Raw genomic sequence first — 14,837 nt, 5'->3', positions numbered from 1 at the left:
ATTCTCCTGAGTCCGGAAATGATTATCCTATCCCAGCTACTCCCGAGAGTCCTGCTTCGGTTCTTTTAGAACAGGGGGGCAATCATACGATTCCCCCACCAAGTAGTTCAGTCGTTTCCTTCGACTGGAGTCATTTGACCACCTCCTGCCTCCCATCCCATGTGCCTTTTTGGGTCACGGTATACGCCTATGATAAGGCAATACCTGGCACTATTTTGGATGAGGGTGCATCTTTCAGTCTTATGCCTGCCACTACTTGGCAAGCTTTGGGTTCCCCATAGCTTGTGCCAGTCGCGCCGAATCTGGCGGCTTTTGACGGAGGAACTACTCAACCATTAGGGATCCTTCCAAAGTTCCCTATTACTTTGGGAGGCAAAACCGTCTATATAGACGTATCGGTTACCCAAGGTGCTTTAGATTTCAGTCTTCTCCTTGGCCGTGACTATGTATATGCCATGGGGGCCCTGGTCTCTTCACTTTTCCGTGTGGTTTTCTTTCCACATGATGGAAGGATAGTGACTATAGATCAATTATCGTTCGTTCATCCCCGGGTGCCTCCTGCGCAGTTCTCATCCCCTCCTGGTTTTCATCCACCAGTTGCATCTGCCCCACCTCAGATCCACTACGTGGCCACCTATCCCATGCCTGTATCCAGCGATGCCGTCGTCATGCACAGTGTCCTGGGGGCATTGGGTCCTAACTTCCAAGATGTGGTCCTTCCACTGGGAGTGGCATTCTCGGCATCACTGACTTCCTGTTCATTATGATGAAGTTCGGTCGGAGCATAGTTCGCTGTCCTATGTCAAGCTCCTTAAAAAATGAAACTAGGTTCGGTCGGAGCATAGTTCGCTGTCCTATCTCAAGCTCCTTAAAAAATGAAACTAGGTTTGGTCGGAGCATAGTTCACTGTCCTATGTCAAGCCCCTTAAAAAATGAAACTAGGTTTGGTCGGAGCATAGTTCGTTGTCCTATGTCAAGCTCCTTAAAAAATGAAACTGGGTTTGGTCGAGCATAGTTCCTAATCTTGTGTCAAGCTCGTTAAAAAATGAAATAAGGGTTATGAGGATAGTTCTTTTCCTCTGTCAACCTCATTAAAAAATGAAACAACTCCCTTTCCAAATCGAGTCTTTTGATTAAGATCTCGTAAAATACAAGTCGAGTCTTTCACAGATCTCGAGAGCGAACCTTCATTCTATCCACCTCGTTGAATGCAATGAAGCTTGGGGGGAATGTACCTCAATTTACGTTATCATGCTAGGGGCATGCGAACTTATAACAAGCATAGTTTTTCATTTCAAGCTTGTGTAAACATGAAATCAAATCCAAGCAGAGTTCTCCATGGTTCAAGCTTGTGTAAAAAAGAACCCATACCTGATTTACATCTCGCAATTTCCTTTTATCTGCTAAATTATGTTAGATGAGTCTTGGTTGTTTCATTCCATCGCCACCATCTCTTTGGCCGATCATATGCTCTCACTTGGTTGTTTATCCTTTCCTAAGGAACCTGCGTGTTAGCATTGTTTGATTGTTGCTAGACCCATTCTGGGCTAGTGGTGATTGCCTCTATCCGCAGAGGGGATTTACCTCTCCAACAATTTGGCGACTCCACTGGGGATCAAACCCAGAATCTCTGGTTTCGCATATGTTACCCTTCCACCCGAAGTGGCACTCTTGGAAGCCCCGATTTCCTGTTCATTCTAATGAAGTTCGGTCGGAGCATAGTTCGCTATCCTATGTCAAGCTCCTTAAAAAATGAAACTAGGTCTGGTCGGAGCATAGTTCGTTTTCCTATGTCAAGCTCCTTAAAAAATGAAACTAGGTGTCCGAGGATATTTTTGATCTTGTGGCGACCTCGTTAAAAAATGAAACAAGGGTTATGAGGATAGTTCTTTTACTGCGTCAACCTCATTAAAAAATGAAACAACTCCCTTTCCAAATCGAGTCTTTTGATTAAGATATCGTAAAATACAAGTCGAGTCTTTCCTAGATCTCGAGAGTGAACCTTCATTCCATCCACTTTGTTGAATGCAATGAAGCTTGGGCGGCATGTACCTCGATTTGCGTTATTATGTTGGGGGCATGCGAACTGATAACAAGCATAGTTTTTCATTTCAAGCTTGTGTAAAAGTGAACCCATACCCGAATCCAAGCAGAGTTCTCCATGGTTCAAGCTTGTGTAAAAATGAACCCATGCCCGAATCCAAGCAGAGTTCTCCATGGTTCAAGCTTGTGTAAAAATGAACCCATACCCATTTTACATCTCGTGATTGCCGTTATTTCGCTAAATTCTGCCAGATGAGCCTTGGTTGTTTCATTCCATCACCACCATCTCTTTGGCCGATCATATGCTCTCACTTGGTTGTTTATCCTTTCCAAAGGAATCGCAGCGATGAGTGGTTTTATTAGCCAGGCTCTTGACCATTATATGTTTTGAGCAGTTCCACCATTACCGGAACCAGTTGCTACCCTTTATACCACTCGTTCCTACAGGACGAGTCTCCTTTTAAGCTCTTTTCTGACTCATAAAAGATGAAAAGATTGCTGAGTATTTTTCCCTTTTTTTGACTCGTTAAAGAGAATAAAAATGGAGGTCTGCTTTCAGCTCTTTTCTGACCGTTTAAAGATGAAAAGATTGCCGAGTTATTCCTCTTGACTCGTTCAATGTAAATAAGAGGTGGTCGTCTTTAAACTCTTTTTCGACTGTGTAAAAAAGAAAAGATCGTCGGACCCTTGTCGTTTCAGGTTCGTTAACGGTTACGAAGCGACGTGGCTTCGATTGCTTTTTTACTTTTTCAGGTCGAAATCACTACTCATGAAAAGTACTCCTTGATCGTAATGGTCGGGCGATTCTTTCGAGCATTGTTTTATACTTTTTTGGGCTCGAGAGACACAACTTTACGTAAAAGGACACCCCTGGAGTTTTCTTTTCTGCTGTCTTTTCAAACTCTCTAAACATGAAAAGACGCCGAGTTCTTCCTCTGTCAGACTCGTTAAAACTTGATGACATTGGAGTCCGTCGAGATGACGTTACAAGCATATGCTATCCCTGTCAAGCTTGTTAATAAAAATAATTGGGGTACTCGCCAGAAATGGTGGGGGAAAATCGAACCATAATTATTGTCGGGTCGGCAGTATGTCGCTCTTGAACATGGCACTTGTCTGCATTCATGTCTGGGTGGGGACATCTCATCTCGTTTTGCACTTGCCTCTGTGGATTTGGGTGATCCTGTTTGACCTCTCATTTGCTCATTGCCTCGTCACCATGACCTTTGATCCATTGATGTCAAACACTGCCAAGTCCACTGTCGTGCCGCAGATATGTTCAAGAGAAGTTGACCTTTGCAGAATAACAACCTCCCTCTAATAGCTCGCATAATTCTGATGCACCACAACATTCTTCCTCTGTCTCATGTCGATGATGTGGGAAACACTATGGCCCACCTTTGTTCAAGGTCACTTCCTGTCGACTTCAGCTCATTATCCAGGAAGCTGATCTAGAGACTCCCTTCGGTGCCTTGGAGCCTGCATGCCTCAATGGTAGGTTCTTCGTATTCGACGTGAGGTTTTCATCATTGGCCTTTGATCAAATGATTCTACGGGTGTTCGACGCCAGTTCACTGATTCACACGTCGTAGATTGTACCTATAGTACCTTGAGGGCCATTATCATTATTGGTGGTACCTCTCGCGTCTGTTAACAGTTTTCATTATTAACTGGTAATCAGACGATGTTCATGCATGTTCGACTTCAACTCATGTATTCACATGCTTGAACTTGTACTTTTGTTCGGGTCGAGATGGAGCGCAAGCCCCTGGATTTTGTCTGTTTGAATCCAGGCTGCGATTTTGTGGATTATTGTTGCATGACTCATTCACTAGATGGCTGCGACCATGCCTGAGTCTATTCATCGATCCTCACTGGATGGCTACGCCCATACCTTGGGTCTAGATTATTATGTACTCTGTTATGGATGGCTGTGCCCATACAACATATATCATGTACTTGAGCTATCAGTTGTACCTCTCTATGCAGATTCTCCGGCGGCAGCTACATGTGTTCGTGTAAAGCATTTCACCCCTCTCTCTCTCGGGCCTCATGCTTTAGGGGGCATCTGTTACACAGTAATTTGTCACCATTTGTCACCGTCCCTGTTACCCCTTTCCCGCACTTTGGACAACTCATTTCGGGACCTGTGAGAAGTGACATAACTTGAAAACACTTGCATTATGTTCCCCTAAGTATGGACTTCATATGCCCTGAACACATCTCCTGCAGAATATCATTAAAAAGTTCCCTTTTTCCATTAGCACGGATCCACAGTGTATTACTCGCGCCAATGGGGGAAATACTCCAAAGAGGGTGCACTAGTTGGCACTCTGTCTCAGAGTTATACCCGTGCCAACCGAGTTTGGAAAAGCTTTTTAACAAACGCACGCCCGAAGGTTTTTTCCTTTCAACTCATGAAGCTTTTTAAGGATAATGCCAATCTCATGAATTTCGAGATTCATCGTATCTCCCTTTCCTCCGTCCATAATAGCTTTTGAGGATAATGCCAATCCCATGGATGTCTTGATTCATTGTATCTCCTTTTCCTCCATCTATAAAAGCTTGTTCTGTTGCATTTGACAAGCTAGTTCGAGCATAGGGAGAATTATACTTTCAGAAGCCTAAGAGATTGCTGTAAGAGTCTTCTTTGCATTCATAATCAAAGAGAGAGAGGCTTGTTCCCAATCCCGACAAGCTTTGCAAGGCATATGTAGCTGATCACCCAGCTAAGGGAGGATTTGATGTCAGAACAATGGTTGTATTCTTCTTTGTTGATTATCAATAATAGATGACTATCATTATGGTTCCACTCTTGTTGTTCATTGTAATGATGTTTGAGTTATATCTTTTCTGACCGATATATAATTGCATCTATTGGATTTTATGCTTGTATTTGTGTCGTTCTTTGCATGTGTAGGTGTCCTTTCATGGAGATCGTGAGGATTGTGACAAGCCAGAGCAAAGGAATGGGGGTGTCAACTCTTCTAAAACACTAGCGTTGGAATCCAAGTAGGCTCTCGTCATTTACCTTTAATTTGTAATTAGGAACCTGTGTGTTAGCATTGTTTGATTGTTGCTAGACCCATTTTGGGCTAGTGGGGATCGCCTCTGTCCGCAGAGGGGATTTACCTCGCCAACAAACCCAGACCCAAAAAGTCATAAAAACATACGGAATTCGCCGATCCCATCAGAGGTGGGTCCCACACAAAAATCGACAGCATATCGGAAGGACTTTGAGCGGTAATGGGTTTCGACCATGTCCCTCCCGATGCCATGCATGGGGTACCACACGCCCAGTGGAAGAGAGAGAAAACTACTCATATCAGACCAGTAAAAGTCATGCTACTTACCCACCCGATATGGACAGAGACCGTAGGATCTAGAAGCCCCAGATCGATGGGGAAAATGCGATCCGATGGATGACCAGATTCAATGGGGTAAACAGGCCGATTTGTATAAAGATTTGAAGTTCGGCATGAATGATGAGTTGGCAGAGGAATCATGTTCATGGGAATTTTGGGAAGTTAAACAGAAATAATGGTAATTCAAGCATTTCCAAGAGAACTGAAACTTAGTTCGTTATGAAACAGGTGGCCACCTCCCTATGAGGTGTTACACAGCGATGATGACGCAGAACAGAGGAATTCAAACAGACAAAGGCAGGAGAACCAGAGCGCCAGGAAGCAGAAATGAACATTCAGAAAGTAAATTGGCTTTAAAGTGATAAACTGACAGAAACAAAGCAAGCAGTGAGAAAAGGGAGTTAAGAAAGCTAAGAACAAAGAACAGAGGGAAGAATCCAAGCTGACCTGAGGGTAGCATCGAACCAGACAGAGCCAAAGAGATTCAAAGAGTCTGTGTACTCCAAAGAAGGTTTAAGAGGTTCAAGCGAACTCCTCTGTACATGCCTGTCATGTATGAGTCTCGGATTGGGCTCATACTACTGTGACCAATAGAGGTCAAGTTTCAGTAAGGAGATTCCATGTACTCCAGAGACTTGGGGGATCCAAGTCCAGTCCTACTAATTTATATCTATTGAGTGAGACTCAAATTGAGCTCACTGTTGTAAAAACTATGCCTTGAAAACATAATAGAGAGGCCACCACTGAAGGCTGGACCAGGAGACATAGCCCAGGAGCATTCGGTGAACTCCTTATTAAACTTGTTGTGTTACATGTTTTCCTGTTATGTTTTCTCTAACTGCTTTAGTGTCTATGTATTTTGCAATCTTATCGATTCGTTGCATAAAGTAACATAGGCACATCCATGCACATGAGTCTGAAATACCTTTACTTCTTTGTCCTGGATAAATTCCAGATCAAGTGCATAACATGATTTTTCAAAATACTAATAGCACTTCTATTATCACATAGGATGGATATGGGTGGAGAACATTTGATTTGTATATCCTGTAACGTTTGCATCATCCAGAGAAGTTGTGTGCAACAAGATGCAACAATTACATATTCTGCTTCTGTTGTTGATAAGGCAATGGAACTTTGTTTCTTGATGAACCAAGATACCAACTAGGGTCCCATGTGAAATGCAGCTCCACTAGTGCTTTTTCAGCCATCAATATTTCTAGCCCAATCCACATCTTTGTATGCATGAAGGCTAATATCTACATCTTTAAGATACCATAGAACAAAATCTTGGGTTACTTGGAGATATTTGAATATTCTCTTTATTGCCTGAAGATGTGATTCCTTTGGGTTGGCTTGAAAATGTCCAACAATATTGAAAATGTCCAACAATCCCAACTGCATGCATGATATCTCATCTAGTACTTGTTACATAAATCAGACTGCCAATCATAGACTTGTACTCTGGCTGGTTTACTACAGGAGAATCATCATTAGAACTGAGGCTACATACTATCATCATGGGAATACATACATGATTTCTTTCTTCCATCCCATACTTCTTCAGAATTTTCTTGAGACATTTTGTTTGTGAGAGAAGGATGCCATGTTTTTCTTGTTGTACTTGTAGACCAAGAAAATAGGTTAGTTCCCTAAGTAAAGACATTTCAAATTCTTGCTGGATAATAGAAGCAAAATTTTTGACTCATAGATTCTTCATTACTACCAAAAATGATATCATCAACATAAACAACAATAGTTAGCAGTTTATCACCCTCAATTTTTGTGTGCAAGTTGTTGTCTATGGATCCTTTTGTGAAACCTTGTTGTTGAAGATATTTTTCAAGGCAATAATACCATGTTCATGGAGATTGTTTTAGCCCATATAAAGCCTTCTTGAGTTTGCATACAAGATTTTCATCATTCCCCAAAATGAATCCTTCTGTTTTTTCAATATATACTTCTTCTTCTAGATCTCCATTAAGGAAGGAAGATTTTACATCCATTTGATAAAATTTGAAATTTCGAAAACTTGAAAATGCAAGAAACATTCTTATGGCTTCAAGTCTGTCTACTAGTGAAAATGTTTCTTCAAAGTCTATACCTTGTTGTTGAGCATAACCTTTACAAACAAGTCTAGATTTGTTCCTGATGAATTCTTCATTTTCATTCAAGTTATTTTTGAATATCCATTTTTTCCCAAAAAACATTTTCATCATGAGGCCTTGGAACCAATCCCCAAGTATCATTCTTCTCAATTCATGGCCTTAGCCCAAAATTCATCTTTACTAGTTTGATTTAGATTTTGTGGTTCAATGGTGGATAATAAATTTAGATAACTAGAAGATCCTATAGGGGCTCTTCTTGTTTGTACCCAAGATTCCTTTTCTCCTAGAATTTGAGTTTCTCAATGATTCTTTTGAACATAGTTGGATGGAGCCTTTTATTTTCTGAAGTATCTTCTTCTGCTACTTCATTAATTTCTTCTTCTCTATCATTGTGATTTGATGTGGGAAATCATTCATCACCATCATCCTCTTTTGTTGATGTTACCTTTTTGGGCCTTGTGCATGCTTCATAATCACAACATCAACGCACTCAACAATTTTCCGAAGTCCCTTATTGTAACATTTGTATCCTTTTCTTCTAGATGAGTAACCAAGAAGTATTCCTTCATCTTATCTAGCTTCAAACTTACCATTTTTTTCATCATTATTGTTTATAAAACATTTTCTTCCAAAAAATCTAAAATTATTTACAGTGGGAAGCTTACCATACCAAAGTTCATACAGAGTTTTATCACTATTCACATGAACATGTACCTTCTTTCGAATATTTACTGCAGTATGTGCAACTTCACCCTTGAAGGTGTTAGGAGTGCCAGACTTGTCAAGCATAGAATGATCCATTTTTTGAATAGTTTTATTCACTATTTATGCCACACCATTTTGTTGAGGAGTTTTAGCTACAAAAAATTCTCTTTTTATGCCATGTTGTTCACAAAAATCAAAGAATTCATCTGATATGTACTCTGCTCCTCAGTGAGATCTAAGCCATTTGATCTTTAGATCTAATTCATTTTCAGCTAATGCCTTGAAGACTTTACATTTATCAAATGTTTCACCTTTGTGTTTCAGTTGACCGATCTAGCCCATCCTAGAAAAGTCATCAATGAATAAGATATAGTATTGTTCTCTATGAGGTGACTTTTTCCTTACTAGTCCACATATATCAGTATGTATAAGTTCAAGAGGCTTAATTGTTTATCCTTCTTTGGCATTGAATTGAACTTTGATTTGCTTACCGAATTGATATGACTTACAGATGGTACTTTCTGGTATGGTGATGTAGGGTAGATCACAAACATCTTTGTGCCTACTTAATTTTCTTATTTGAGAGAAGATTAGATTTCCCAACCTTCTGTGCCATAACCAATTTTCTTCTGCCTTGCCTAGGTAACATTTTTCTTAGCCACCTTTCAATATATACATATTGCTCGATGTTCTTTATTCCTTTTCGTATGGTATTTCCTATGTCAATTTCATGAATGACACATTCTTGTTATCGGAACACCACTCATTTCCTTGATCACACATTTGGCTAACACTCAACAAGTTATGCTTTAATCCATCAACATACATAACATTACCATCTTTAACCTTTTACTTTATAAAAACAAAACCTTTACCCTTAATGACAACAAGTGAGTCATTTCTAAAAGTAACATTCTTTTCTTCTCTAAAGAATTGTATGAAATAAGTTTATCTTTATCCCCTGTAATGTGTTTTGAGAATCCGCTATCAATGTACCATTTATTTTATTGTCCTTTTGTAAACAATGCTATGCCACAACTTTCAAATTGTAACTCCTTCCTTTTCCATACCTTAGAATTTGTTGATATTTGCTCCTTCTGAGATGTTGGCTGTAATTTTCTCATGCATTCAGATTCTTCATGTCCAAATTTATTGCAAAATGAGCATTCAATTTCATCTATAAGAGGTGAGAAGATATTATAAGAGTTCTTCTTGACTCCTATCTCATTCCTTTGTTTTCTTCCTTCTCTAGTCATGATAGCTTTGTATGCAACACATTGAGAAACCTTATGAACAAAATTATGACATGATAAACATTGTCCATTAAAGAAGAAAATTTTATAATCATAGAACCTTTTGGTGTTTTTTACCTTTTGACCAGTGCTTCTGTTGTTGTTCATCTTTGGATTGGAGTGAACATGATTTATCTATGAAATTCATGTTTTCTTTTGTTGTAGACTAAAGCTTTGTTAATTGTTTTTTGTTGCATTATTGAAGCTTTGGTCCAGGTGGATGTTGGCGGCCATATTCCTATCCCACTTCGACCCTGACAACTGTCCCTTTTAGTTTTTCAGTTTCCTTAACTGTAGCAAAATTTACTATTTTTAGCAATTTTTCGGGTCCTAAACTTCTGGAGCCGTTTTGAGTACCTAAGCGACATTTTTTTGGCAATCTACCGCTAACGATTTTCTAATAAAATCATATTTTTTGTTGTATTCCTTGGAGAGATATTTTTCTAATGGGGTATCATGCGTGTCAAAAGGAGATAATATGACCAAGTCATGACCCTGAGAAGTTGGTTATCTAGCTAACCCCAACAGGGCCCATAAACTCTGGGTGTTACATCTCCTCGGGTTAGGGTTTTGGTTGTTTAGGGTTTTCTCTTATTGTTCAATAATAAAAAGGCCCTTGAGCCTCATTGTAACGCAATTCATAGGCATGAAGCCACCACATCTCTTCTTAGAGATAATCTACCATCGCCGAGCTAGTCCCATTTCCATACTGTTTGTAAGCAAATTTCATTATTTGATATTAATGAAAGGAAGTGTTATTTCTACTGCATCTTTGTATTTATGGTTATATCTGTAATTTGTTGCATTCTTGTTTAAATTCATATCAGTGGTATCAAAGGGTACTTCTCTTTCTCTGTTTTTCTTTGCATGTCCACAACGAGGTCAGGATATAAGGAGTTAGGGCTTCAACTAGTCGAACCTTTGCAAGACCAGCCTCATATATCTCGACGTCCTCCCATGGCAGATGAAAATAAAGACAAAGGGGTAGGAGATCCTATCAAAATATTTCTCAAAGAAGCCCTCGAGCGATAAAGGAACGTGATGATAAACAACTTTGCCCAGATCCTTCAGCGGCTACCCAGGGGTGATGCATCTAATAGCTACTCTGGAAACGCCGCACCCTTTAAAGTACAAGTTAACTTTGAAATACCCATATTCAAGGGTGAGATAGATGCAGATGTCATAGATAAATGGTTAAATCTGCTAGAAGGGTATTTTTTTGTTCATGATTTTTCCACCCAGGAAACGATTACTTTCGCTTTTCTCAAAGTAGCTCCCCACTTCAAGGACTGGTGGGAAACCTACTGTGAGTTGAAGGATGAAAGTACGACCTCACTGTTTTCAGCTGCATCCACTTGGAATTCATTCTACGATGCCATCAAGGAGTAGTGCTACCCTGTCAAAAACTATGAGGATAAATGCATAAAGTGGACCATGTTGTGGTAGGGAATGGACCAAGACATGCCAAAGTTTACCAATATTTTTCATACCCTTTGCACAAAGTTGGGTATCAAGGATTCCAAGTGGAATTTGGTACTCAAGTACCGCAACTACCTACACAGGTACATCCAAGACGATATGGAGTTCCTGGACATCTCCTCGCTTAGCGCAGTGTACCGATACGATGTCAAGATCAAGCAGAAGTTTAAACATAAGAAGCGAGACTTTGGATCTGACCCTGAGTCAAAACCTGATAGGAGGAATGAAAAAGGGAAGCAGATCATTGATGCAGAGCCCAGTGCCATTGTTTCCACTACTAAGATCCAGAAGAATGAGCCCAAATATCTAGAGGAGGGGGAGCATCTTTTCCACTCACAAATGTGGGTGAAGGGTTCACCACTGCAACACATTGTTAATAGTGGGAGCCAAAATAACCTCATTTCAGCAGAGGTCATGAAGTGGCTGGGACTACTGACCATACCACACCTGCAACCGTACAGTATTGGGTGGCTTCACCAAGGATGAGATCTCCAAGTCCACCAACAGTGTCGCCTTCCCTACAACATCAAGCACTTCACAGATGAGGTATTATGTGATGTTGCACCTCTTGATGTTTGTGATGTATTATTAGGCCAACCATACTTGTGGAAGCGACATGTTGTGTATGATTCAAGGCCTCGCACTGCTATTATTTCTTTGTGTAATAAATTATACAAGATACTGGAGGTAGCCCCACCTACCGCCACTTCTTCAATCTCTGTGAAGAAAGGCAGTAAGATCATCTCCAAGAATAGGAAATGTATTTTCTTTCTAGTTTGCTCTTAAAGTAAGGGGAATATTGTAGCCACATCCATGGCTCCAGGAAGAGTTCCCCCACACAACAAAATCAGGTGGTGGATACGGTCATGAAAGAATATAGGAACATCTTCTCCTCACTCACAGGGGTATCATTGCACTGCCAGGTCAAGATTTTGTTCGATCTGACTCCTGGAGCACCTCTACTCAACAGGTCAATATATCATCGCTCCATTCTAGAAAATTCCAAGTACAAGTAGTGATATGATCAACATTGGGTGCTACACAAGTTTCAAGTGGGTGAAAAATTCTAGTTGCATCTGTAGAAAGAACGCCTTACATCCCATCAGAAGCTCAGACCACTCCAATATGGTCCTTACACCATTACGAAGGCTGTGGGAAACAATGCTTTAGAGCAAATCATTCCCCCATTCCTTGGCTTGCACCGAATTTTCAAGGTGGACCGCCCTTGACCATGCTTCCCACCATTACTGGACACATCAAAGATTACAGAATAGCTCACAGGGACTAAGTTCAACAGAAGTTTCCCCATCTAATGGAGGCACTCAACGCAATGGGAACCATTGCTTCCTAAGGGGGGAGGAATGATCCAGGTGCATATTAGTGGCCACCCACCTATCCCACTTAGACCCAAACAACTATCCCTTTCAGTTTTTCAGTTTCCTTAATTGTAGCACAATTTACAATTTTTAGCCGTTTTTCGGGTCCTAAAAGTCTGGAGCTGTTTTGAGGCCCTAAAAGACATTTTTTTGGAAATCTATTGCCAACAATATTTCAATAAAATCATATTTCAGTCGTAGTCCCTAGAGAGATCTTTCTAATGGGGTATCATGCACATCAAACAGAGATAATATGACCAAGTCACGACCTCAGGAAGTTGGTTGTCTAACTAACCCCAATGGAGCCCATAAACTATTGGTGTTACATCTCCTCGGGTTAGGTTTTTGTTGTTTAGGGTTTGCTCTTATTTTTCAATTAGAAAAAGGCCCTTGAGCCTCATTATAACATAGTTCAGAGGCATGTATCCACCACATCTCTTCTTAGAGATAAGCTACCATCGTCGAGCTAGTCCCATTTCCATACTATATGTAAGCATATTTCATTATTTGATATTAATCAAAGGAAGTGTTATTTCTACTGCATCTTTGTATTTATGGTTATATCTATAATTTGTTGCATTCCTGTTTAAATTTGGATCAAGATTTGTTTACTGGTTTTTGTTGAATTACTAAAGTTTTTCTTACTGGTTTTTGTTGCATTTAGATAGCTTCGAGTGGTGGCTAAAGTATTTTTTGTTTGAGATGTTTCTCTAGTGTATCCAAGACTTGTCTTGAAAAGAGGATAGCATTGTACCTTGATATTGGTAATTGTGGGAACTGTAGCTGGATATTGGTAACCTCCTTCCACAATTGCCCAAACATCTACTCTAAGAGACTGAAGATAGGATTTGGTTCTTGTCTTCCAATACATATAAAATTATTTTTTTTGAAGAGTGGTGGTTTGATAGATGTCGATCTGTCTTGATTTCTCATCTTGGGAGATCTTCCTTCAAGTGATCAACCTTCTATCGAAGGACCTACACTTATACCAATTGTTCAGAAAAATACTGAGAGGGGGGGTGAATTAGTATTTTAAAAATTCACAATAACAATTTTCTTTTCTAAAATGTATACGCGAATTGATTGAACCCAACTAGTGTATCTACACAACTTTTGTAAAAGAAACTAGTGTATGCTTAGTAAACGTGTAAAACATATAATTCTTTATATGTTAATCTTAAACCAGAATGTAAGATATTTATTAGCGTTTTGATCAGAAGTAAATAGGTGTAGTAAGAATAGAATAAATTATCACACATAAGTAACACACATGAACACCAGGATTTAAGGTGGAAACCCAATGTGGGAGAAAACCATAGTTGTTGTTGTCTCAGTATTCAAAACTTATTAATATCAAAAAATTCTTACATTCTTGTACTGGTGCAGGCTCATACCAGTACGTAGGCACCCACCTGCTAAAGGCTACAACCTTCACTGATTCTCTAGATCCTACTGGAAGGGAGCTCTAACTCCATGATCTAATCACCAGCTACTACTGGAAGGAAGCTTCAACTTCCTCACTGAAGGCTCCAATCCTCATCAACATCCATGGACCACATTTCATAAATTTTCACACTGGATCCAATATCAGTACTTATGCTCAATCATCACTGTAATACAATCATCAATCTCTGGCACACAAAATCATCCAATCACTGAAACCTGAACAACTGATACATAATCGAAACTTAACCAATCAACTGGAACAAGTAATATATCACTATAACTAGTACACATAACAAAACTCAGAATGTTGCATCAACATGTAGAATCAATTGCAACCATGATCATTCATTTTCCAAAATGTATATGATACTTTTCTTAAGGCAACCTGTGTGCATACGTGCTTTTTTGGAGAGAAACCCATGTACAGATCTTAATATACTAAAAAATGAAAACTTGACCATAAAAATTTATGAAAATAACATTGAATCATACTTAGATCTACTACAACACTCTGAAGCAATCACAAAACTGTCTCTAGTCTACAATCACAATCAATAAGTAATCTTAACATTCTTTAATAACCAAATTCAACTTCATCATTTCAATCCAATCTACTTCAGACATTATTACTCAACCCATGTAAATATGAGGACATCATTAATAGGCAATAGAGAAACAGTAGCAGTGATTAGGTTGATCAGTCATTTATGAACATAAACCCCTCACTTTATATACGCGACTTTGCAGAAGTGAACCCACGTGTATATGAACTTTTCTTGAAGCCAACCATCATATAGATCTGCAAATTTTGAGCTAAAATTGCATAGCTCTTCAGAACTTCAGAAAGACCTATATCATAATAATCAGATAAAAAAATGTGCGTCAGTACATAGATCTAGTCAATCGATGAGCAAATCATACAATGAAAATTCATTTCAGGTCTCATGATCCTGGTCCATAATTGTAATCATCAGTGCATAATTCTTTTAGATCGGTGTGACAATTATGGCCCTTACAATGAAA

This window comes from Pinus tabuliformis, chromosome 6 (genome assembly GCF_031772625.1).
Source record: "Pinus tabuliformis cultivar Carrire ecotype Pingquan chromosome 6, CPIR1, whole genome shotgun sequence".
NCBI lineage: Eukaryota > Viridiplantae > Streptophyta > Pinopsida > Pinales > Pinaceae > Pinus > Pinus tabuliformis.
The sequence above is the reverse complement of the archived record's forward strand: the minus strand, read 5'-3'. Positions refer to the sequence as shown.